This window comes from Petromyzon marinus, chromosome 10 (genome assembly GCF_048934315.1).
Source record: "Petromyzon marinus isolate PM22_M1 ecotype Great Lakes invasive population chromosome 10, UKy_Petmar_22M1.pri1.0, whole genome shotgun sequence".
Lineage (NCBI taxonomy): Eukaryota > Metazoa > Chordata > Hyperoartia > Petromyzontiformes > Petromyzontidae > Petromyzon > Petromyzon marinus.
In genome coordinates this window covers 5,406,558-5,429,263 of record NC_133676.1, presented here as the reverse complement: position 1 = coordinate 5,429,263, position 22,706 = coordinate 5,406,558, and positions in this window count along the sequence as shown.

Sequence of the window (22,706 nt, the reverse complement as noted above, 5' to 3'; positions counted from 1 at the left end):
TGCTATGGGTGCTCAGAAGGTGCTATGGGTGTTCAGAAGTTGCTATGGGTGTTTAGAAGGTGCTGTGGGTGTTCAGAAGGTGGTATGGGTGTTCAGAAGGGGCTATGGGTGTTTAGAAGGTGCTATGGGTGTTTCGAAGGTGCTATGGGTGTTCAGAAGGGGCAATGGGTGTTTAGAAAGTGTTTTGGGTGTTCAGTAGGTGCTATGGGTGTTCAGACGGTGGAATGGGTGTTCAGAACGTGATATGGGTGTTCAGAAGGTGCTATGGGTGTTCAAAATGAGCTATGGCTGTTTAGAAGGTGCTATCGGTGTACAGAAGGGGCTATCGGTGTTTAAAAGGTGCTCTGGGTGTTTCGAAGGTGCTATGGGTGTTCAGAAGGGGCAATGGGTGCTTAGAAGGTACTATGGGTGTTTAGAAGGTGCTATGGGTGTTTGGAAGGTGCTGAAGGTTCTCAGAAGGTGCTATGGGTGTTCATTAGGAGCTATGGGTGTTTAGAAGGTGCTATGGGTGTTCAGAAGGTGCTATGGGTGCTCAGAAGGTGCTATGGGTGTTCAGAAGTTGCTATGGGTGTTTAGAAGGTGCTGTGGGTGTTAAGAAGGTGGTATGGGTGTTCAGAAGGGGCTATGGGTGTTTAGAAGGTGCTATGGGTGTTCAGAAGGTTTTATGGGTGTTCAGAAGGTGCTGTGGGTGTTCAGAAGGATCTATGGGTTTTTATAAGGTGCTATGGGTGTTCAGAAGGTGCTATGGGTGTTTAGAAGGTGCTATGGGTGTTAGAAGGTGCTATGGGTGTTTCGAAGGTGCTATGGGTGTTCAGAGGGTCCTATAGGTGTTTAGAAGGTGCTATGGGTGTTTGAAAGGTGCTACGGGTGTTTAGAAGGTGCTCTGGGTTTTCAGAAGCTGCTATGTGTGTTAAGAAGGTGCTATGGGTGTTTAGAAGGTGCAATGGGTGTTTAGAAGGTGCTATGGGTGTTCAGAAGGTTCTATGCATGTTTAGAAGGTGCTAGGTGTTCAGAAGGTGCTATGGGTGTTTAGAAGGTGCTATGGGTGTTTAGAAGGTGCTATGGGTGTTCAGAAGGTTCTATGCGTGTTTAGAAGGTGCTATGGGTGTTCAGAAGGTGCTATGGGTGTTTAGAAGGTGCTATAGGTGTTTAGAAGGGGCTATGGGTGTTCAGAAGTTGCTATGGGTGTTCAGAACGTGCTAGGGGGTTTAGAAGGTGCTGTGGGTGTTCAGAAGGTGCTGTGGTTGCTCAGAAGATGCTATGAGTGTTCAGACGGTGCAATGGGTGCTCAGAAGGTGCTATCGGTGTTCAGAAGGTGCTATATTTGTTCAGAAGGTGCTATGTGTGTTTAGAAGGTGCTACGGGTGTTAAGAAGGTGCTCTGGGTGTTCAGAAGCTGCTATGGGTGTTCAGAAGGTGCTATGGGTGTTTAGAAGGTGCTATGGGAGTTTAGAAGGTGCTATGGGTTTTTAGAAGGTGCTATGGGTGTTTAGAAGGTGCTATGGGTGTTTAGAAGGTGCTATGGGTACTCAGAAGGTGCTATGGGTGTACAGAAGGTGCTATGGGTGTTCGGAAGGTCCTATGGGTGTTTAGAAAGTGCTATGTGTGTTCAGTATGTGCTATGGGTGTTCAGACGGTGGTATGGGTGTTCAGAACGTGATATGGGTGTTCAGAAGGTGCTATGGGTGTTCAGAAGGAGCTATGGGTGTTTAGAAGGTGCTATGGGTGTTCAGAAGGTGCTATGGGTGTTGAGACGTTGCTATGGGTGTTTAGAAGGTGCTATGGGTGTACAGAAGGGGCTATCGGTGTTTAGAAGGTGCTCTGGGTGTTTCAAAGGTGCTATGGGTGTTCAGAAGGGGCAATGGGTGCTTAGAAGGTACTATGGGTGTTTAGAAGGTGCTATGGGTGTTTTGAAGGTGCTGAAGGTTCTCAGAAGGTGCTATGGGTGTTCATTAGGAGCTATGGGTGTTTAGAAGGTGCTATTGTTGTTCAGAAGGTGCTATGGGTGCTCAGAAGGTGCTATGGGTGTTCAGAAGTTGCTATGGGTGTTTAGAAGGTGCTGTGGGTGTTCAGAACGTGGTATGGGTGTTCAGAAGGGGCTATGGGTGTTTAGAAGGTGCTATGGGTGTTTCGAAGGTGCTATGGGTGTTCAGAAGGGGCAATGGGTGTTTAGAAGGTGTTTTGGGTGTTCAGTAGGTGCTATGGGTGTTCAGACGGTGGTATGGGTGTTCAGAACGTGATATGGGTGTTCAGAAGGTGCTATGGGTGTTCAGAATGAGCTATGGCTGTTTAGAAGGTGCTATGGGTGCTCAGAAGGTGCTATGGGTGTTCAGAAGTTGCTATGGGTGTTTAGAAGGTGCTGTGGGTGTTCAGAAGGTGGTATGGGTGTTCAGAAGGGGCTATGGGTGTTTAGAAGGTGCTATGGGTGTTTAGAAGGTGCTATGGGTGTTCAGAAGGTTCTATGCGTGTTTAGAAGGTGCTATGGGTGTTCAGAAGGTGCTATGGGTGTTTAGAAGGTGCTATAGGTGTTTAGAAGGGGCTATGGGTGTTCAGAAGTTGCTATGGGTGTTCAGAACGTGCTAGGGTGTTTAGAAGGTGCTGTGGGTGTTCAGAAGGTGCTGTGGTTGCTCAGAAGATGCTATGAGTGTTCAGACGGTGCTATGGGTGCTCAGAAAGTGCTATCGGTGTTCAGAAGGTGCTATATTTGTTCAGAAGGTGCTATGTGTGTTTAGAAGGTGCTACGGGTGTTAAGAAGGTGCTCTGGGTGTTCAGAAGCTGCTATGGGTGTTCAGAAGGTGCTATGGGTGTTTAGAAGGTGCTATGGGAGTTTAGAAGGTGCTATGGGTTTTTAGAAGGTGCTATGGGTGTTTAGAAGGTGCTATGGGTGTTTAGAAGGTGCTATGGGTACTCAGAAGGTGCTATGGGTGTACAGAAGGTGCTATGGGTGTTCGGAAGGTCCTATGGGTGTTTAGAAAGTGCTAGGTGTGTTCAGTATGTGCTATGGGTGTTCAGAAGGTGCTATGGGTGTTGAGACGTTGCTATGGGTGTTTAGAAGGTGCTATGGGTGTACAGAAGGGGCTATCGGTGTTTAGAAGGTGCTCTGGGTGTTTCAAAGGTGCTATGGGTGTTCAGAAGGGGCAATGGGTGCTTAGAAGGTACTATGGGTGTTTAGAAGGTGCTATGGGTGTTTTGAAGGTGCTGAAGGTTCTTAGAAGGTGCTATGGGTGTTCATTAGGAGCTATGGGTGTTTAGAAGGTGCTATTGTTGTTCAGAAGGTGCTATGGGTGCTCAGAAGGTGCTATGGGTGTTCAGAAGTTGCTATGGGTGTTTAGAAGGTGCTGTGGGTGTTCAGAACGTGGTATGGGTGTTCAGAAGGGGCTATGGGTGTTTAGAACGTGATATGGGTGTTCAGAAGGTGCTATGGGTGTTCAGAATGAGCTATGGCTGTTTAGAAGGTGCTATGGGTGCTCAGAAGGTGCTATGGGTGTTCAGAAGTTGCTATGGGTGTTTAGAAGGTGCTGTGGGTGTTCAGAAGGTAGTATGGGTGTTCAGAAGGGGCTATGGGTGTTTAGAAGGTGCTATGGATGTTTCGAAGGTGCTATGGGTGTTCAGAAGGGGCAATGGGTGTTTAGAAGGTGTTTTGGGTGTTCAGTAGGTGCTATGGGTGTTCAGACGGTGGAATGGGTGTTCAGAACGTGATATGGGTGTTCAGAAGGTGCTATGGGTGTTCAAAATGAGCTATGGCTGTTTAGAAGGTGCTATCGGTGTACAGAAGGGGCTATCGGTGTTTAAAAGGTGCTCTGGGTGTTTCGAAGGTGCTATGGGTGTTCAGAAGGGGCAATGGGTGCTTAGAAGGTACTATGGGTGTTTAGAAGGTGCTATGGGTGTTTGGAAGGTGCTGAAGGTTCTCAGAAGGTGCTATGGGTGTTCATTAGGAGCTATGGGTGTTTAGAAGGTGCTATGGGTGTTCAGAAGGTGCTATGGGTGCTCAGAAGGTGCTATGGGTGTTCAGAAGTTGCTATGGGTGTTTAGAAGGTGCTGTGGGTGTTAAGAAGGTGGTATGGGTGTTCAGAAGGGGCTATGGGTGTTTAGAAGGTGCTATGGGTGTTTAGAAGGTGCTATGGGTACTCAGAAGGTGCTATGGGTGTACAGAAGGTGCTATGGGTGTTCGGAAGGTCCTATGGGTGTTTAGAAAGTGCTATGTGTGTTCAGTATGTGCTATGGGTGTTCAGACGGTGGTATGGGTGTTCAGAACGTGATATGGGTGTTCAGAAGGTGGTATGGGTGTTCAGAAGGAGCTATGGGTGTTTAGAAGGTGCTATGGGTGTTCAGAAGGTGCTATGGGTGTTGAGACGTTGCTATGGGTGTTTAGAAGGTGCTATGGGTGTACAGAAGGGGCTATCGGTGTTTAGAAGGTGCTCTGGGTGTTTCAAAGGTGCTATGGGTGTTCAGAAGGGGCAATGGGTGCTTAGAAGGTACTATGGGTGTTTAGAAGGTGCTATGGGTGTTTTGAAGGTGCTGAAGGTTCTCAGAAGGTGCTATGGGTGTTCATTAGGAGCTATGGGTGTTTAGAAGGTGCTATTGTTGTTCAGAAGGTGCTATGGGTGCTCAGAAGGTGCTATGGGTGTTCAGAAGTTGCTATGGGTGTTTAGAAGGTGCTGTGGGTGTTCAGAACGTGGTATGGGTGTTCAGCAGGGGCTATGGGTGTTTAGAACGTGATATGGGTGTTCAGAAGGTGCTATGGGTGTTCAGAATGAGCTATGGCTGTTTAGAAGGTGCTATGGGTGCTCAGAAGGTGCTATGGGTGTTCAGAAGTTGCTATGGGTGTTTAGAAGGTGCTGTGGGTGTTCAGAAGGTGGTATGGGTGTTCAGAAGGGGCTATGGGTGTTTAGAAGGTGCTATGGGTGTTTCGAAGGTGCTATGGGTGTTCAGAAGGGGCAATGGGTGTTTAGAAGGTGTTTTGGGTGTTCAGTAGGTGCTATGGGTGTTCAGACGGTGGAATGGGTGTTCAGAACGTGATATGGGTGTTCAGAAGGTGCTATGGGTGTTCAAAATGAGCTATGGCTGTTTAGAAGGTGCTATCGGTGTACAGAAGGGGCTATCGGTGTTTAAAAGGTGCTCTGGGTGTTTCGAAGGTGCTATGGGTGTTCAGAAGGTGCAATGGGTGCTTAGAAGGTACTATGGGTGTTTAGAAGGTGCTATGGGTGTTTGGAAGGTGCTGAAGGTTCTCAGAAGGTGCTATGGGTGTTCATTAGGAGCTATGGGTGTTTAGAAGGTGCTATGGGTGTTCAGAAGGTGCTATGGGTGCTCAGAAGGTGCTATGGGTGTTCAGAAGTTGCTATGGGTGTTTAGAAGGTGCTGTGGGTGTTAAGAAGGTGGTATGGGTGTTCAGAAGGGGCTATGGGTGTTTAGAAGGTGCTATGGGTGTTCAGAAGGTGCTATGGGTGCTCAAGACGTGCTATGGGTGTTCATAAGGTGCTATGGGTGTTCAGAAGGTGCTGAAGGTTCTCAGAAGGTGCTATGGGTGTTCATTAGGAGCTATGGGTGTTAGAAGGTGCTATGGGTGTTTAGAAGGTGCTATGGGTGTTCAGAAGGTTCTATGGGTGTTCAGAAGGTGCTATGGGTGTTCAGAACGTGCTATGGGGGCTCAGAAGTTGCTATGGGTGTTCAGAAGGTGCTATGGGTGTTTAGAAGGTGCTATGGGTGTTCAGAAGGTTCTATGGGTGTTCAGAAGGTGCTATGGGTGTTCAGAAGGTGCTATGGGTGCTTAGAAGGTGCTGTGGGTGTTCAGAAGGTGCTATGGGTGTTTAGAAGGTGCTATGGGTGTTCAGAAGGTTCTATGGGTGTTCAGAAGGTGCTATGGGTGTTCAGAACGTGCTATGGGGGCTCAGAAGGTGCTATGGGTGTTCAGAAGGTGCTATAGGTGTTCAGAAGGTGCTATGGGTATTTAAAAGGTGATATGGGTGTTAGAAGGTGCTATGGGTGTTTAGAAGTTGCTATGGGTGTTCAGAAGGTGCTATGGGTGTTTAGAAGGTGCTATGGGTGTTCAGAAGGTTCTATGGGTGTTCAGAAGGTGCTATGGGTGTTCAGAAGGTGCTATGGGTGCTTAGAAGGTGCTGCGGGTGTTCAGAAGGTGCTATAGGTGTTCAGAAGGTGCTATGGGTGTTTAGAAGGTGCTACGGGTGTTTAGAAGGTGCTCTGGGTGTTCAGAAGCTGCTGTGGTTGTTCATAAGGCGCTATGAGTGTTCAGAAGGTGCTATGGGTGTTTAGAAGGTGCTATGGGTGTTCAGAAGGTTTTATGGGTGTTCAGAAGATGCTGTGGGTGTTCAGAAGGATCTATGGGTTTTTATAAGGTGCTATGGGTGTTCAGAAGGTGCTATGGGTGTTTAGAAGGTGCTATGGGTGTTAGAAGGTGCTATGGGTGTTTCGAAGGTGCTATGGGTGTTCAGAGGGTCCTATAGGTGTTTAGAAGGTGCTATGGGTGTTTGAAAGGTGCTACGGGTGTTTAGAAGGTGCTCTGGGTTTTCAGAAGGTTCTATGCATGTTTAGAAGGTGCTATGGGTGTTCAGAAGGTGCTATGGGTGTTTAGAAGGTGCTATGGGTGTTTAGAAGGTGCTATGGGTGTTCAGAAGGTTCTATGCGTGTTTAGAAGGTGCTATGGGTGTTCAGAAGGTGCAATGGGTGTTTAGAAGGTGCTATAGGTGTTTAGAAGGGGCTATGGGTGTTCAGAAGTTGCTATGGGTGTTCAGAACGTGCTAGGGTGTTTAGAAGGTGCTGTGGGTGTTCAGAAGGTGCTATGGTTGCTCAGAAGATGCTATGAGTGTTCAGTCGGTGCTATGGGTGCTCAGAAGGTGCTATCGGTGTTCAGAAGGTGCTATATGTGTTCAGAAGGTGCTATGTGTGTTTAGAAGGTGCTATGGGTTTTTAGAAGGTGCTATGGGTGTTTAGAAGGTGCTATGGGTGTTTAGAAGGTGCTATGGGTACTCAGAAGGTGCTATGGGTGTACAGAAGGTGCTATGGGTGTTCGGAAGGTCCTATGGGTGTTTAGAAAGTGCTATGGGTGTTCAGTAGGTGCTATGGGTGTTCAGACGGTGGTATGGGTGTTCAGAACGTGATATGGGTGTTCAGAAGGTGCTATGGGTGTTCAGAAGGAGCTATGGGTGTTTAGAAGGTGCTATGGGTGTTCAGAAGGTGCTATGGGTGTTGAGACGTTGCTATGGGTATTTAGAAGGTGCTATGGGTGTACAGAAGGGGCTATCGGTGTTTAGAAGGTGCTCTGGGTGTTTCAAAGGTGCTATGGGTGTTCAGAAGGGGCAATGGGTGCTTAGAAGGTACTATGGGTGTTTAGAAGGTGCTATGGGTGTTTTGAAGGTGCTGAAGGTTCTCAGAAGGTGCTATGGGTGTTCATTAGGAGCTATGGGTGTTTAGAAGGTGCTATTGTTGTTCAGAAGGTGCTATGGGTGCTCAGAAGGTGCTATGGGTGTTCAGAAGTTGCTATGGGTGTTTAGAAGGTGCTGTGGGTGTTCAGAAGGTGGTATGGGTGTTCAGAAGGGGCTATGGGTGTTTAGAAGGTGCTATGGGTGTTTCGAAGGTGCTATGGGTGTTCAGAAGGGGCAATGGGTGTTTAGAAGGTGTTTTGGGTGTTCAGTAGGTGCTATGGGTGTTCAGACGGTGGTATGGGTGTTCAGAACGTGATATGGGTGTTCAGAAGGTGCTATGGGTGTTCAGAATGAGCTATGGCTGTTTAGAAGGTGCTATGGGTGCTCAGAAGGTGCTATGGGTGTTCAGAAGTTGCTATGGGTGTTTAGAAGGTGCTGTGGGTGTTCAGAAGGTGGTATGGGTGTTCAGAAGGGGCTATGGGTGTTTAGAAGGTGCTATGGGTGTTTCGAAGGTGCTATGGGTGTTCAGAAGGGGCAATGGGTGTTTAGAAGGTGTTTTGGGTGTTCAGTAGGTGCTATGGGTGTTCAGACGGTGGAATGGGTGTTCAGAACGTGATATGGGTGTTCAGAAGGTGCTATGGGTGTTCAGAATGAGCTATGGCTGTTTAGAAGGTGCTATGGGTGTACAGAAGGGGCTATCGGTGTTTAGAAGGTGCTCTGGGTGTTTCGAAGGTGCTATGGGTGTTCAGAAGGGGCAATGGGTGCTTAGAAGGTACTATGGGTGTTTAGAAGGTGCTATGGGTGTTTTGAAGGTGCTGAAGGTTCTCAGAAGGTGCTATGGGTGTTCATTAGGAGCTATGGGTGTTTAGAAGGTGCTATGGGTGTTCAGAAGGTGCTATGGGTGCTCAGAAGGTGCTATGGGTGTTCAGAAGTTGCTATGGGTGTTTAGAAGGTGCTGTGGGTGTTAAGAAGGTGGTATGGGTGTTCAGAAGGGGCTATGGGTGTTTAGAAGGTGCTATGGGTGTTCAGAAGGTGCTATGGGTGCTCAAGACGTGCTATGGGTGTTCATAAGGTGCTATGGGTGTTCAGAAGGTGCTGAAGGTTCTCAGAAGGTGCTATGGGTGTTCATTAGGAGCTATGGGTGTTAGAAGGTGCTATGGGTGTTTAGAAGGTGCTATGGGTGTTCAGAAGGTGCTATGGGTGTTTAGAAGGTGCTATGGGTGTTCAGAAGGTGCTATGGGTGTTGAGACGTTGCTATGGGTATTTAGAAGGTGCTATGGGTGTACAGAAGGGGCTATCGGTGTTTAGAAGGTGCTCTGGGTGTTTCAAAGGTGCTATGGGTGTTCAGAAGGGGCAATGGGTGCTTAGAAGGTACTATGGGTGTTTAGAAGGTGCTATGGGTGTTTTGAAGGTGCTGAAGGTTCTCAGAAGGTGCTATGGGTGTTCATTAGGAGCTATGGGTGTTTAGAAGGTGCTATTGTTGTTCAGAAGGTGCTATGGGTGCTCAGAAGGTGCTATGGGTGTTCAGAAGTTGCTATGGGTGTTTAGAAGGTGCTGTGGGTGTTCAGAAGGTGGTATGGGTGTTCAGAAGGGGCTATGGGTGTTTAGAAGGTGCTATGGGTGTTTCGAAGGTGCTATGGGTGTTCAGAAGGGGCAATGGGTGTTTAGAAGGTGTTTTGGGTGTTCATTAGGTGCTATGGGTGTTCAGACGGTGGTATGGGTGTTCAGAACGTGATATGGGTGTTCAGAAGGTGCTATGGGTGTTCAGAATGAGCTATGGCTGTTTAGAAGGTGCTATGGGTGCTCAGAAGGTGCTATGGGTGTTCAGAAGTTGCTATGGGTGTTTAGAAGGTGCTGTGGGTGTTCAGAAGGTGGTATGGGTGTTCAGAAGGGGCTATGGGTGTTTAGAAGGTGCTATGGGTGTTTCGAAGGTGCTATGGGTGTTCAGAAGGGGCAATGGGTGTTTAGAAGGTGTTTTGGGTGTTCAGTAGGTGCTATGGGTGTTCAGACGGTGGAATGGGTGTTCAGAACGTGATATGGGTGTTCAGAAGGTGCTATGGGTGTTCAGAATGAGCTATGGCTGTTTAGAAGGTGCTATGGGTGTACAGAAGGGGCTATCGGTGTTTAGAAGGTGCTCTGGGTGTTTCGAAGGTGCTATGGGTGTTCAGAAGGGGCAATGGGTGCTTAGAAGGTACTATGGGTGTTTAGAAGGTGCTATGGGTGTTTTGAAGGTGCTGAAGGTTCTCAGAAGGTGCTATGGGTGTTCATTAGGAGCTATGGGTGTTTAGAAGGTGCTATGGGTGTTCAGAAGGTGCTATGGGTGCTCAGAAGGTGCTATGGGTGTTCAGAAGTTGCTATGGGTGTTTAGAAGGTGCTGTGGGTGTTAAGAAGGTGGTATGGGTGTTCAGAAGGGGCTATGGGTGTTTAGAAGGTGCTATGGGTGTTCAGAAGGTGCTATGGGTGCTCAAGACGTGCTATGGGTGTTCATAAGGTGCTATGGGTGTTCAGAAGGTGCTGAAGGTTCTCAGAAGGTGCTATGGGTGTTCATTAGGAGCTATGGGTGTTAGAAGGTGCTATGGGTGTTTAGAAGGTGCTATGGGTGTTCAGAAGGTGCTATGGGTGTTTAGAAGGTGCTATGGGTGTTCAGAAGGTTCTATGGGTGTTCAGAAGGTGCTATGGGTGTTCAGAACGTGCTATGGGGGCTCAGAAGGTGCTATGGGTGTTCAGAAGGTGCTATAGGTGTTCAGAAGGTGCTATGGGTATTTAAAAGGTGATATGGGTGTTAGAAGGTGCTATGGGTGTTTAGAAGTTGCTATGGGTGTTCAGAAGGTGCTATGGGTGTTTAGAAGGTGATATGGGTGTTCAGAAGGTTCTATGGGTGTTCAGAAGGTGCTATGGGTGTTCAGAAGGTGCTATGGGTGCTTAGAAGGTGCTGTGGGTGTTCAGAAGGTGCTATAGGTGTTCAGAAGGTGCTATGGGTGTTTAGAAGGTGCTACGGGTGTTTAGAAGGTGCTCTGGGTGTTCAGAAGCTGCTGTGGGTGTTCATAAGGCGCTATGAGTGTTCAGAAGGTGCTATGGGTGTTTAGAAGGTGCTATGGGTGTTCAGAAGGTTTTATGGGTGTTCAGAAGGTTCTGTGGGTGTTCAGAAGGATCTATGGGTTTTTATAAGGTGCTATGGGTGTTCAGAAGGTGCTATGGGTGTTTAGAAGGTGCTATGGGTGTTAGAAGGTGCTATGGGTGTTTCGAAGGTGCTATGGGTGTTTAGAAGGTGCTATGGGTGTTCAGAAGGTTCTATGCGTGTTTAGAAGGTGCTATGGGTGCTCAGAAGGTGCTATGGGTGTTCAGAAGTTGCTATGGGTGTTTAGAAGGTGCTGTGGGTGTTCAGAAGCTGGTATGGGTGTTCAGAAGGGGCTATGGGTGTTTAGAAGGTGGTATGGGTGTTTCGAAGGTGCTATGGGTATTCAGAAGGGGCAATGGGTGTTTAGAAGGTGTTATGGGTGTTTAGAAGGTGCTATGGGTGTACAGAAGGGGCTATCGGTGTTTAGAATGTGCTCTGTGTGTTTCGAAGGTGCTATGGGTGTTCAGAAGGGGCAATGGGTGTTTAGAAGGTACTATGGGTGTTTAGAAGGTGCTATGGGTGTTTTGAAGGTGCTGAAGGTTCTCAGAAGGTGCTATGGGTGTTCATTAGGAGCTATGGGTGTTTAGAAGGTGCTATGGGTGTTCTGAAGGCGCTATGGGTGCTGAGAAGGTGCTATGGGTGTTCAGAAGGTGCTATGGGTGCTTAGAAGGTGCTGTGGGTGTTCAGAAGGTGCTATAGGTGTTCAGAAGGTGCTATGGGTGTTTAGAAGGTGCTACGGGTGTTTAGAAGGTGCTCTGGGTGTTCAGAAGCTGCTGTGGGTGTTCATAAGGCGCTTTGAGTGTTCAGAAGGTGCTATGGGTGTTTAGAAGGTGCTATGGGTGTTCAGAAGGTTTTATGGGTGTTCAGAAGGTGCTGTGGGTGTTCAGAAGGATCTATGGGTTTTTATAAGGTGCTATGGGTGTTCAGAAGGTGCTATGGGTGTTTAGAAGGTGCTGTGGGTGTTCAGAAGGATCTATGGGTTTTTATAAGGTGCTATGGGTGTTCAGAAGGTGCTATGGGTGTTTAGAAGGTGCTATGGGTGTTCAGTAGGTGCTATGGGTGTTCAGAAGGTTTTATGGGTGTTCAGAAGGTGCTGTGGGTGTTCAGAAGGATCTATGGGTTTTTATAAGGTGCTATGGGTGTTCAGAAGGTGCTATGGGTGTTTAGAAGGTGCTGTGGGTGTTCAGAAGGATCTATGGGTTTTTATAAGGTGCTATGGGTGTTCAGAAGGTGCTATGGGTGTTTAGAAGGTGCTATGGGTGTTAGAAGGTGCTATGGGTGTTTCGAAGGTGCTATGGGTGTTTAGAAGGTGCTATGGGTGTTCAGTAGGTGCTATGGGTGTTCAGACGGTGGTATGGGTGTTCAGAACGTGATATGGGTGTTCAGAAGGTGCTATGGGTGTTCAGAAGGAGCTATGGGTGTTTAGAAGGTGCTATGGGTGTTCAGAAGGTGCTATGGGTGTTGAGACGTTGCTATGGGTATTTAGAAGGTGCTATGGGTGTACAGAAGGGGCTATCGGTGTTTAGAAGGTGCTCTGGGTGTTTCAAAGGTGCTATGGGTGTTCAGAAGGGGCAATGGGTGCTTAGAAGGTACTATGGGTGTTTAGAAGGTGCTATGGGTGTTTTGAAGGTGCTGAAGGTTCTCAGAAGGTGCTATGGGTGTTCATTAGGAGCTATGGGTGTTTAGAAGGTGCTATTGTTGTTCAGAAGGTGCTATGGGTGCTCAGAAGGTGCTATGGGTGTTCAGAAGTTGCTATGGGTGTTTAGAAGGTGCTGTGGGTGTTCAGAAGGTGGTATGGGTGTTCAGAAGGGGCTATGGGTGTTTAGAAGGTGCTATGGGTGTTTCGAAGGTGCTATGGGTGTTCAGAAGGGGCAATGGGTGTTTAGAAGGTGTTTTGGGTGTTCAGTAGGTGCTATGGGTGTTCAGACGGTGGTATGGGTGTTCAGAACGTGATATGGGTGTTCAGAAGGTGCTATGGGTGTTCAGAATGAGCTATGGCTGTTTAGAAGGTGCTATGGGTGCTCAGAAGGTGCTATGGGTGTTCAGAAGTTGCTATAGGTGTTTAGAAGGTGCTGTGGGTGTTCAGAAGGTGGTATGGGTGTTCAGAAGGGGCTATGGGTGTTTAGAAGGTGCTATGGGTGTTTCGAAGGTGCTATGGGTGTTCAGAAGGGGCAATGGGTGTTTAGAAGGTGTTTTGGGTGTTCAGTAGGTGCTATGGGTGTTCAGACGGTGGAATGGGTGTTCAGAACGTGATATGGGTGTTCAGAAGGTGCTATGGGTGTTCAGAATGAGCTATGGCTGTTTAGAAGGTGCTATGGGTGTACAGAAGGGGCTATCGGTGTTTAGAAGGTGCTCTGGGTGTTTCGAAGGTGCTATGGGTGTTCAGAAGGGGCAATGGGTGCTTAGAAGGTACTATGGGTGTTTAGAAGGTGCTATGGGTGTTTTGAAGGTGCTGAAGGTTCTCAGAAGGTGCTATGGGTGTTCATTAGGAGCTATGGGTGTTTAGAAGGTGCTATGGGTGTTCAGAAGGTGCTATGGGTGCTCAGAAGGTGCTATGGGTGTTCAGAAGTTGCTATGGGTGTTTAGAAGGTGCTGTGGGTGTTAAGAAGGTGGTATGGGTGTTCAGAAGGGGCTATGGGTGTTTAGAAGGTGCTATGGGTGTTCAGAAGGTGCTATGGGTGCTCAAGACGTGCTATGGGTGTTCATAAGGTGCTATGGGTGTTCAGAAGGTGCTGAAGGTTCTCAGAAGGTGCTATGGGTGTTCATTAGGAGCTATGGGTGTTAGAAGGTGCTATGGGTGTTTAGAAGGTGCTATGGGTGTTCAGAAGGTGCTATGGGTGTTTAGAAGGTGCTATGGGTGTTCAGAAGGTTCTATGGGTGTTCAGAAGGTGCTATGGGTGTTCAGAACGTGCTATGGGGGCTCAGAAGGTGCTATGGGTGTTCAGAAGGTGCTATAGGTGTTCAGAAGGTGCTATGGGTATTTAAAAGGTGATATGGGTGTTAGAAGGTGCTATGGGTGTTTAGAAGTTGCTATGGGTGTTCAGAAGGTGCTATGGGTGTTTAGAAGGTGATATGGGTGTTCAGAAGGTTCTATGGGTGTTCAGAAGGTGCTATGGGTGTTCAGAAGGTGCTATGGGTGCTTAGAAGGTGCTGTGGGTGTTCAGAAGGTGCTATAGGTGTTCAGAAGATGCTATGGGTGTTTAGAAGGTGCTACGGGTGTTTAGAAGGTGCTCTGGGTGTTCAGAAGCTGCTGTGGGTGTTCATAAGGCGCTATGAGTGTTCAGAAGGTGCTATGGGTGTTTAGAAGGTGCTATGGGTGTTCAGAAGGTTTTATGGGTGTTCAGAAGGTTCTGTGGGTGTTCAGAAGGATCTATGGGTTTTTATAAGGTGCTATGGGTGTTCAGAAGGTGCTATGGGTGTTTAGAAGGTGCTATGGGTGTTAGAAGGTGCTATGGGTGTTTCGAAGGTGCTATGGGTGTTTAGAAGGTGCTATGGGTGTTCAGAAGGTTCTATGCGTGTTTAGAAGGTGCTATGGGTGCTCAGAAGGTGCTATGGGTGTTCAGAAGTTGCTATGGGTGTTTAGAAGGTGCTGTGGGTGTTCAGAAGCTGGTATGGGTGTTCAGAAGGGGCTATGGGTGTTTAGAAGGTGCTATGGGTGTTTCGAAGGTGCTATGGGTATTCAGAAGGGGCAATGGGTGTTTAGAAGGTGTTATGGGTGTTTAGAAGGTGCTATGGGTGTACAGAAGGGGCTATCCGTGTTTAGAATGTGCTCTGTGTGTTTCGAAGGTGCTATGGGTGTTCAGAAGGGGCAATGGGTGTTTAGAAGGTACTATGGGTGTTTAGAAGGTGCTATGGGTGTTTTGAAGGTGCTGAAGGTTCTCAGAAGGTGCTATGGGTGTTCATTAGGAGCTATGGGTGTTTAGAAGGTGCTATGGGTGTTCTGAAGGCGCTATGGGTGCTCAGAAGGTGCTATGGGTGTTCAGAAGGTGCTATGGGTGCTTAGAAGGTGCTGTGGGTGTTCAGAAGGTGCTATAGGTGTTCAGAAGGTGCTATGGGTGTTTAGAAGGTGCTACGGGTGTTTAGAAGGTGCTCTGGGTGTTCAGAAGCTGCTGTGGGTGTTCATAAGGCGCTATGAGTGTTCAGAAGGTGCTATGGGTGTTTAGAAGGTGCTATGGGTGTTCAGAAGGTTTTATGGGTGTTCAGAAGGTGCTGTGGGTGTTCAGAAGGATCTATGGGTTTTTATAAGGTGCTATGGGTGTTCAGAAGGTGCTATGGGTGTTTAGAAGGTGCTATGGGTGTTAGAAGGTGCTATGGGTGTTTCGAAGGTGCTATGGGTGTTTAGAAGGTGCTATGGGTGTTCAGAAGGTTCTATGCGTGTTTAGAAGGTGCTATGGGTGCTCAGAAGGTGCTATGGGTGTTCAGAAGTTGCTATGGGTGTTTAGAAGGTGCTGTGGGTGTTCAGAAGCTGGTATGGGTGTTCAGAAGGGGCTATGGGTGTTTAGAAGGTGCTATGGGTGTTTCGAAGGTGCTATGGGTATTCAGAAGGGGCAATGGGTGTTTAGAAGGTGTTATGGGTGTTTAGAAGGTGCTATGGGTGTACAGAAGGGGCTATCGGTGTTTAGAATGTGCTCTGTGTGTTTCGAAGGTGCTATGGGTGTTCAGAAGGGGCAATGGGTGTTTAGAAGGTACTATGGGTGTTTAGAAGGTGCTATGGGTGTGTTGAAGGTGCTGAAGGTTCTCAGAAGGTGCTATGGGTGTTCATTAGGAGCTATGGGTGTTTAGAAGGTGCTATGGGTGTTCTGAAGGCGCTATGGGTGCTCAGAAGGTGCTATGGGTGTTCAGAAGTTGCTATGGGTGTTTAGAAGGTGCTCTGGGTGTTCAGAAGGTGGTATGGGTGTTCAGAAGGGGCTATGGGTGTTTAGAAGGTGCTATGGGTGTTTCGAAGGTGCTATGGGTGTTCAGAAGGGGCAATGGGTGTTTAGAAGGTGTTATGGGTGTTCAGAAGGTGCTGTGGGTGTTCAGAAGATGCTATGGGTGTTCACAAGGATCTATGGGTGTTTATAAGGTGCTATGGGTGTTAAGAAGGTGCTATGGGTGTTTAGAAGGTGGTTTGGGTGTTCAGAAGGTGCTATGGGTGTTTAGAAGGTGCTATGGGTGTTCCAAAGGTGCTATGTGTGTTCAGAAGGTGCTATGGGTGTTCAGAAGGTGCTATGGGTGCTCAGAAAGTGCTATGGGTGTTCAGAAGGTGCTATAGGTGTTCAGAAGGTGCTATGGGTGTTTAAAAGTTGCTCTGGGTGTTCAGAAGCTGCTATGGGTGTTCAGAAGATGCTATGGGTGTTCAAAAGGAGCTATGGGTGTTCAGAAGGAGCTATGGGTGTTTAGAAGGTGCTATGGGTGTTTAGTCGGTGCTATGGGTGTTCAGAAGGTGCTATGGGTGTTCAGACAGTGGTATGCGTGTTTAGTCAGTGCTATGGGTGTTAAGAAGGTGCTATGGGTGTTTAGAAGGTGCTATGGGTGTTTAGAAGGTGCTATGGGTGTTTATAAGGTTCTATGGGTGTTTATAAGGTGCTATGGTTGTTTAGAAGGTGCTATGGGTGTTTAGAAGGCGCTATGGGTGTTTAGAAGGTGCTATGGGTGTTCAGAAGCCATATAGCATCGTGATATATAACGACTTATTGTTGGTAGCTCAGCTGATTGGAGAATATATAGAGTTTATTAATAACATTGAGGTAGTTTATATTTTCGTTTTTTTAATCTGTTTACTATATGGTCTTCATTATATAGTGTAGTGTATACCCAATTGCTGTTAATAGCTCTGCTTATTGAATAATATATTGAGTACATTTGTTATATTGATGTAATTTAGATTGATGTAATTTAGACTTTTTTTCACATCGGTTTACTGTATGATAGTTGAGTTGTTGCAGCCCCTTTGGCGTCCATGTACGAGGTGCCTCTGTGGATGTGTAGGCTTTGACTTTAACATAGCTATTTATGTGACCAGTCACAAGCTAATACCTCAACTGTTTCAATGCTAAATTCTCCTGTTTGATATGTAAACCCCTTTGTCAAGGTGCCTCACTTCTCTCAACCAGCTTAAAAGACGCTGCGAATCTTAGCGTTCATTGTAGCTCTGTCGTCCCGACAGGTTTGTTCCTTTCACCTAAAGAAGGCCACTTGTGTTGTGGCCGAAACGTCCTGAGAATTTTATTATTTTATTTTATTATTTTATTCTCATTCTACGTGACTTTACCGAAAGAACCAAATAAGATGAATCCTTGCAGTCACGAAAGCTTTAAATCGAAATTTAACGTGGTGCAGTATGGTCGTATTTCCTTCACACCCCACAAGACCCTCATCCGACAGTGGATTGACAAAACGGGCCGTACATGTATGTTGTTGTACTTTTGCATCTCTCGTAGTGGCATTGAACTTCCAGAGAGCACCACTTGATGCATCGTTTTTTTTTCCGAGCACATGAATGCCGACCGATAGTTTTTTAGATCGAGGATGTGGCTGGAAAAAAAAAAACCTTTGAACCTTCAGATGGAATTCACAAAATCGAGTCGCATAATTTCACGTCTGCAAGTGCTTATATACTTTTTTTCGGCTGGTACACAGAAAAATTTCAGATAGAATAAAAACAGTTATGTCATTTGGTGCTGTTAATGGTGAATTATCAAATGAACAATTCAGCCACAATTTGTCGATAAAAGCCCACTCACCACTCCAAACATCAGTAGGAATACTTTTCCGCAGGCAGGGAACAATTTATTATGTCACTTAAAATGCACAGTGAAAAAAAATTAAACACGGACCTCAGAAATGGTTTGACATAACTAACCACTAAAAAGGCTCGCCAAGCTGCTACACAGTTCTCTCTCCCAACTTCGCGCGAAGTTATTTTCTTCCAATCGCTAATGTTGATGCAGAGCAACAACTATTTGTTTTACATCTAGGTGTTGGAGTCAGACAATTGCGTTGGGGTTAGCAGAGTGCTGCATCGCTGTGATGATACTTCCTCCTTCGTATTCGTGAAACGGGCATTGAGTCGTCAGGTGTTCCATGGCCATTCCAGTGGCGTGTGGTAAATGTGCCCCAGTCATTTTTTTTAGATGCCAGCATTTTGTCGTGACGGACACGAGCAATGGTCGATTGGTCCAACGACAGCTCTCGCCGTTTGTAATCACGTTCTCTTTCCTTACAAGAAATGTGCAGCGGGGGGACTTGACCTCTCACTGTGTGGTCCGATGCGGGAGTGGCACCATCGTCATCTTCCAGTGCTTCGTGTTTGGAGGACAATCTCTGCTCCAGTGACCACCAAACGGGCACAAAAACAAAGCCCCCCACCCATATAGCCTTAACAAACAACAGGCTGTTGGGGCAAGTGCTGTTAGCGAGTAGCACCTATGAAGGCCGGCACGGCACACGAGGGGGTGGGTGGCCAACACCACGCCCGGTCGCCTTTGTCTCCCTAGTGACGATATCTTTACACACCGCACCAGCTACTCATTTGAGGCTGTTGTCGACCTAGGGGAGGCCCAGGACCGGCTCACACATCATCGTTACTGTTGTTGGCCGTGAGCGGGAATCGAAATCGGGTCAACGGGTTTGTACCGTTGCGTGCGCGTGAACGCACGCAACGCCGACCCCCCCCCCCCCCCCCGTTGCTTGCTTTAAGCGCTGCTTCATAGCCGGAGGACTCGGACAGAACAAAAAGAAACCGAAGTCGCCCTGCATGAGCAGCGTTAAAGCGTCGTACACATGGCCCGGGACCTCCATTGCTCTCGGAGCAGTTTTTTTGGAAGCAAGTGCAAAACGTTCTTTCAGCGCTGAAAAACGATCTTAGTTGTGTGCGCGAACAGGAATGTCCTCGCAGCGACGCCGCGCAATTCGAATGCACTGAAAACCTCTCGTTGTCTCTTGCAGCCGCTGTAAGTGGCACGTTTGTTTGGATTTAAAGTCGTTCTGGGTTCGCACTCGACTCCGCGTGATTCAAATTCTACGTTCACGGCGCCGTCGACGCAATTGCAGGGGTTAACAGAGCTCGATTTAAATGTATTTATTTATTTGCATACCTATGCTCGGACCCCACGGCCTTGCGGGAGTGAATAATTTCAGCAGCATTGGGTGCAGTGAAAGCAAACTCTGGATCGGTTTCGACGTAAAGCGTCTCATCGGCAACGGAGTCGGTCTTGCACGAATCAATGCTGGTGAACTTCCCAGATATTAAAGGCAAGTGCCCTCTGTTGAGGATATGCGCCCGCGTTCGACGCGATCTTATATAATACACTAACTAGCCTATTGCCCGTCCAAGGACGGGTGTATTGCAGTAAATCTGAAACTTGCAAGCGAAAAGCAGCCCGCGATGTGATATTTATTGCATCAATGCGCGTGCAATTTGTAAGGGCGCGGTGACACAGACCTATTTCATGTTAAGGTTATAATCCCTTGTTCATCACGACGTCCTTTTTACTTTGATGTCTCAATCGCGTTACGGAGATCACGTGACGTGAGGGTTCTGCCTTTGTAGTGAGAGTTGTTAGTTGACGCCGATGAGGGGGGAGGAGGCGCCTCGCCCCCCAATGTGGAGTGACGTCAGCCGCTAATTATTATGAATGGGGGGGGGTGTCCATTTGGAAGGCGTCACCTCTTCATGATTGTTAATGAGGGGGGCTGTTCGATGTGGAGTGACGTCACCTGCTCATGATTATTAATGAGGGGGGGTGCAACATATGGAGTGACGTCACCCGCTCATGGTTATTAATGAGGGGGGGGATCCATGTGGAGGACGCCACCTGTTTATGATTATTAATGAGGGGGGCTGGCCGACGTGGAGTTACGTCACGTGCGGGACACACAGACATTCTTGGCTCATAGTAGTAAATTACACAAAATAAACACGTAGCGCCGTTGTGGAGTAAATATATTCCTGCCACTCATGGTGTCACTTGAATATTTTCCATTTATTTGTGGGGGGGGGGAAGTAACTGGCAAAACGCGTGGTTGAATTATTTTGTTTTACCACATTTGGCGTTTGTGCTGAGCGTGGCCAAGCGACGTACCCTTCTGTTCGGCATCGCCGGACGATGCGTTCAGGGGATTGTTGCCCCCCTTCTAAATTGGCGTTCAACAACAACAATGGTTCGACCAGCCCTGTTGCCGCGTGGACCATTGTGACCCAGCGACCCGAACTCGGCCCTTTTGTCTGGGTGGTGTACACCCAATGCCGGAGGCGAGGCGAAGAATTGGGGGCTGAACGAATTGGGGATTGGACGTTTAGCGCTCGTAGATTTTCAGGCTTACGAGCGAACGACGAACGCCGCTCTGACCGCTGAGTTTTTGGGTTGTGTACCGCATGACGTTCGGCTCGAAGTCCGACGTTTACGCTTCTTTGGGGGAATTGAACGGAGCAGCTTGCGTTCTCCTACCTCGGTTAAATGTCGTATCGCCGCCGGCTGCTAACAGATCTTTCTGTTTTTCAAGTTGTATTCCACGTAAAATAAAACGTGGCCCAATTATTTATTTCCACGGTGGCGAGATGTTAACTAACACGTCTGGTATACAGGAGGTTGTGGGTTCCATCCCGACCCTGACGCCTGCTGTATATTTGGAGTTTGCGCGTCTCTCTCCCCGTGGTCGTGTGGATTTTTCACCGGGTCCTCCGGTTTTTCCCTCCACATTTAGAAACATGCGTTTAGAATATTTATCTGCTATACATTTCCACATGATGAGCCACTTCGTTGAGCTCTCATTTGCGATAGCCAGGTTGTTTCTGAAAAAGAGCTATGTAGCTCATTGGGCCTTACCTGGTAAAATTTGAAAAAAAAAATGCTGTCACCCAATTTTTTTTCACAACAATGTTAGCGTGGAGAAAGTCCGCAACGGATCAGATTCCATTCAATGTAAAATTATTCGGTAACAAATATTTCACACGTTAAAAAAAAAATCTTACGCGTGCATGTTTGCCCTTCCCCCACCACCACCACCCCAACAAACATGCTCACAAAGTAGCTCACACAATTCGGGGGCACACGTGGAATAGGTTTGGGGCGCGGTAGCGTACACACACACATATTATATATATTCCAGCGGTGCCGGCCTCAAGCTTGCAGTAGGCCGTGTTCCCATGGCGTCATGTGAGTCTGTTATTCGCTGACATCACCGTCCCCTCGAATGTTGCTCTAAGCCCTCCTGCCTCCCAACGCACCTCTTTTGCCCCTGTCCGTCAGAGACCCAGTTTCAAAACCAACCAGGGGACCACATTTGCGTTCCGTAAACTATACCCCCTTTTCTATACACCCCCCACCCCCTCTCATACATATTAACGTTTTATGTCAAGTATTAAATATTTATGTCAGCGTTAAAAAAAACAACTAACTCTCCCCAAAGGCCCTCTTCAATTATTTCTACGGACGCTGGGCGCCGCTGCTACTTCTTGTTAGGTCTTAGTTGGATTAAGACACTCGCCTCGATATGGATTGCCCATCTGCCTATGTAACCTACTAAGCGATAATGGATCGATTCATATTGATTCTTAAGCGCAAAAGACCTGCATTTGTTTGTGTGTATGAGAGAGAGATTCGATGCTTTTCACATTGTGCGTGTTGCATGTAATGAGTTTAAAGACCGCTCTAGCCACTAGAGGCCACTACTATAATGTAGAAATGAAAATGCAATTGAAGTGCAGATTAATGACGGTAAATCAATGAATTACAAAGGGAGTGAGGTGTCATGTCCCAACCTCTCACCAACCTTTGTGTCTACCTACCTACTCACCCACACACCTACCAATTTAAATACCTACATCTCCCGTATCCACCCACAAACCAACCCACCTACCAACCTACGCACTCCTACCTACGAACCCACACACACCTACCGACCTTACAACCCACACACACTTACTCCCCCAACCCACACATACACCTACCATCCCACACATACACCTACCTACCATCCCACACACACCTACCTACCCACACCTACCTACCATTCCACACACACCTACCTACAAACCCACACACCTACCGACCTTACAACCCACACACCCTTACTCCCCCAACCCACACACACACACCTACCTATCTACCCACACCTACCTACCATCCCACACACACACCTGCCTACGAACCCACACAGACCTACCGACCTTACAACCCACACATACTTACTCCCCGAACCCACACACACACACCTACCTACCATCCCACACACACCTACCTACGAACCCACACACCTACCGACCTTACAACCCACACACCCCTACCCCCCAACCCACACACACACCTACCTACCATCCCACACATACACATACCTACCTACCCACACCTACCTACCATCCCACACACACCTGCCTATGACCCCACACACCTACCGACCTTACAACACCACATACCCCTACCCCCCCCCCCCCAAACCACATACACACCTACCTACCATCCCACACATACACCTACCTACCTACCCACACCAACCAACTAACCCACATGCACACATACTTACCAACCCCCATACACACCGATGCACCTATGTGCTCTGACGAAGGGTCATTGCCCAAAACATCGCCTAGTTAATATTTTTCCTTTTGAAGTCCCAGAGTTATTGACGAATGTTTTGAGTAAACAAAGAAAACATCTATTTATATATCTACTACACATGTACCTGTCATTTGAGAGCCACTTATTTTACAAGATTGTGTACTTAAGCGTAATTACTTTTGTTTAACTGTAGTGTATAAACATGCACCTTGTACGTGGATATTGGTGTTCTGTCACCTGCATGTGCAGTGTACCGTATTTTACTTCACGAGCGTGCAACTAAAACTACATTTCTTCGAAATGCCGCGGTTATATTCCCTTGATAACACACCAACTCCCCCTTACAACACGGCAGACATATATCAGACTTGACCTCACAAGTAAATAATCGCCACGAGCTTCGCGAACGAAAATAAATAGCACCCTGGAACTTAAAATTCGGCGATTGCAGGCGAGGGAATTTTAAAACTGTCGTTTACTCAATTTCTGCGTCCCATGAAACTTGGCATGCGTGGCGAGGCGTTCCTACGGCCCTCGGCTGACGAAACACGATGCCATGCTGCCACCTAGGGGTCGTGGCACGACTGCGACTCGCAGAGGAGTTGTGCTTGCGGGATGAATCGTTCCGCAAGCAGAGGCATCCGTGGCAAGACGGGTTTCGTTGACTGCG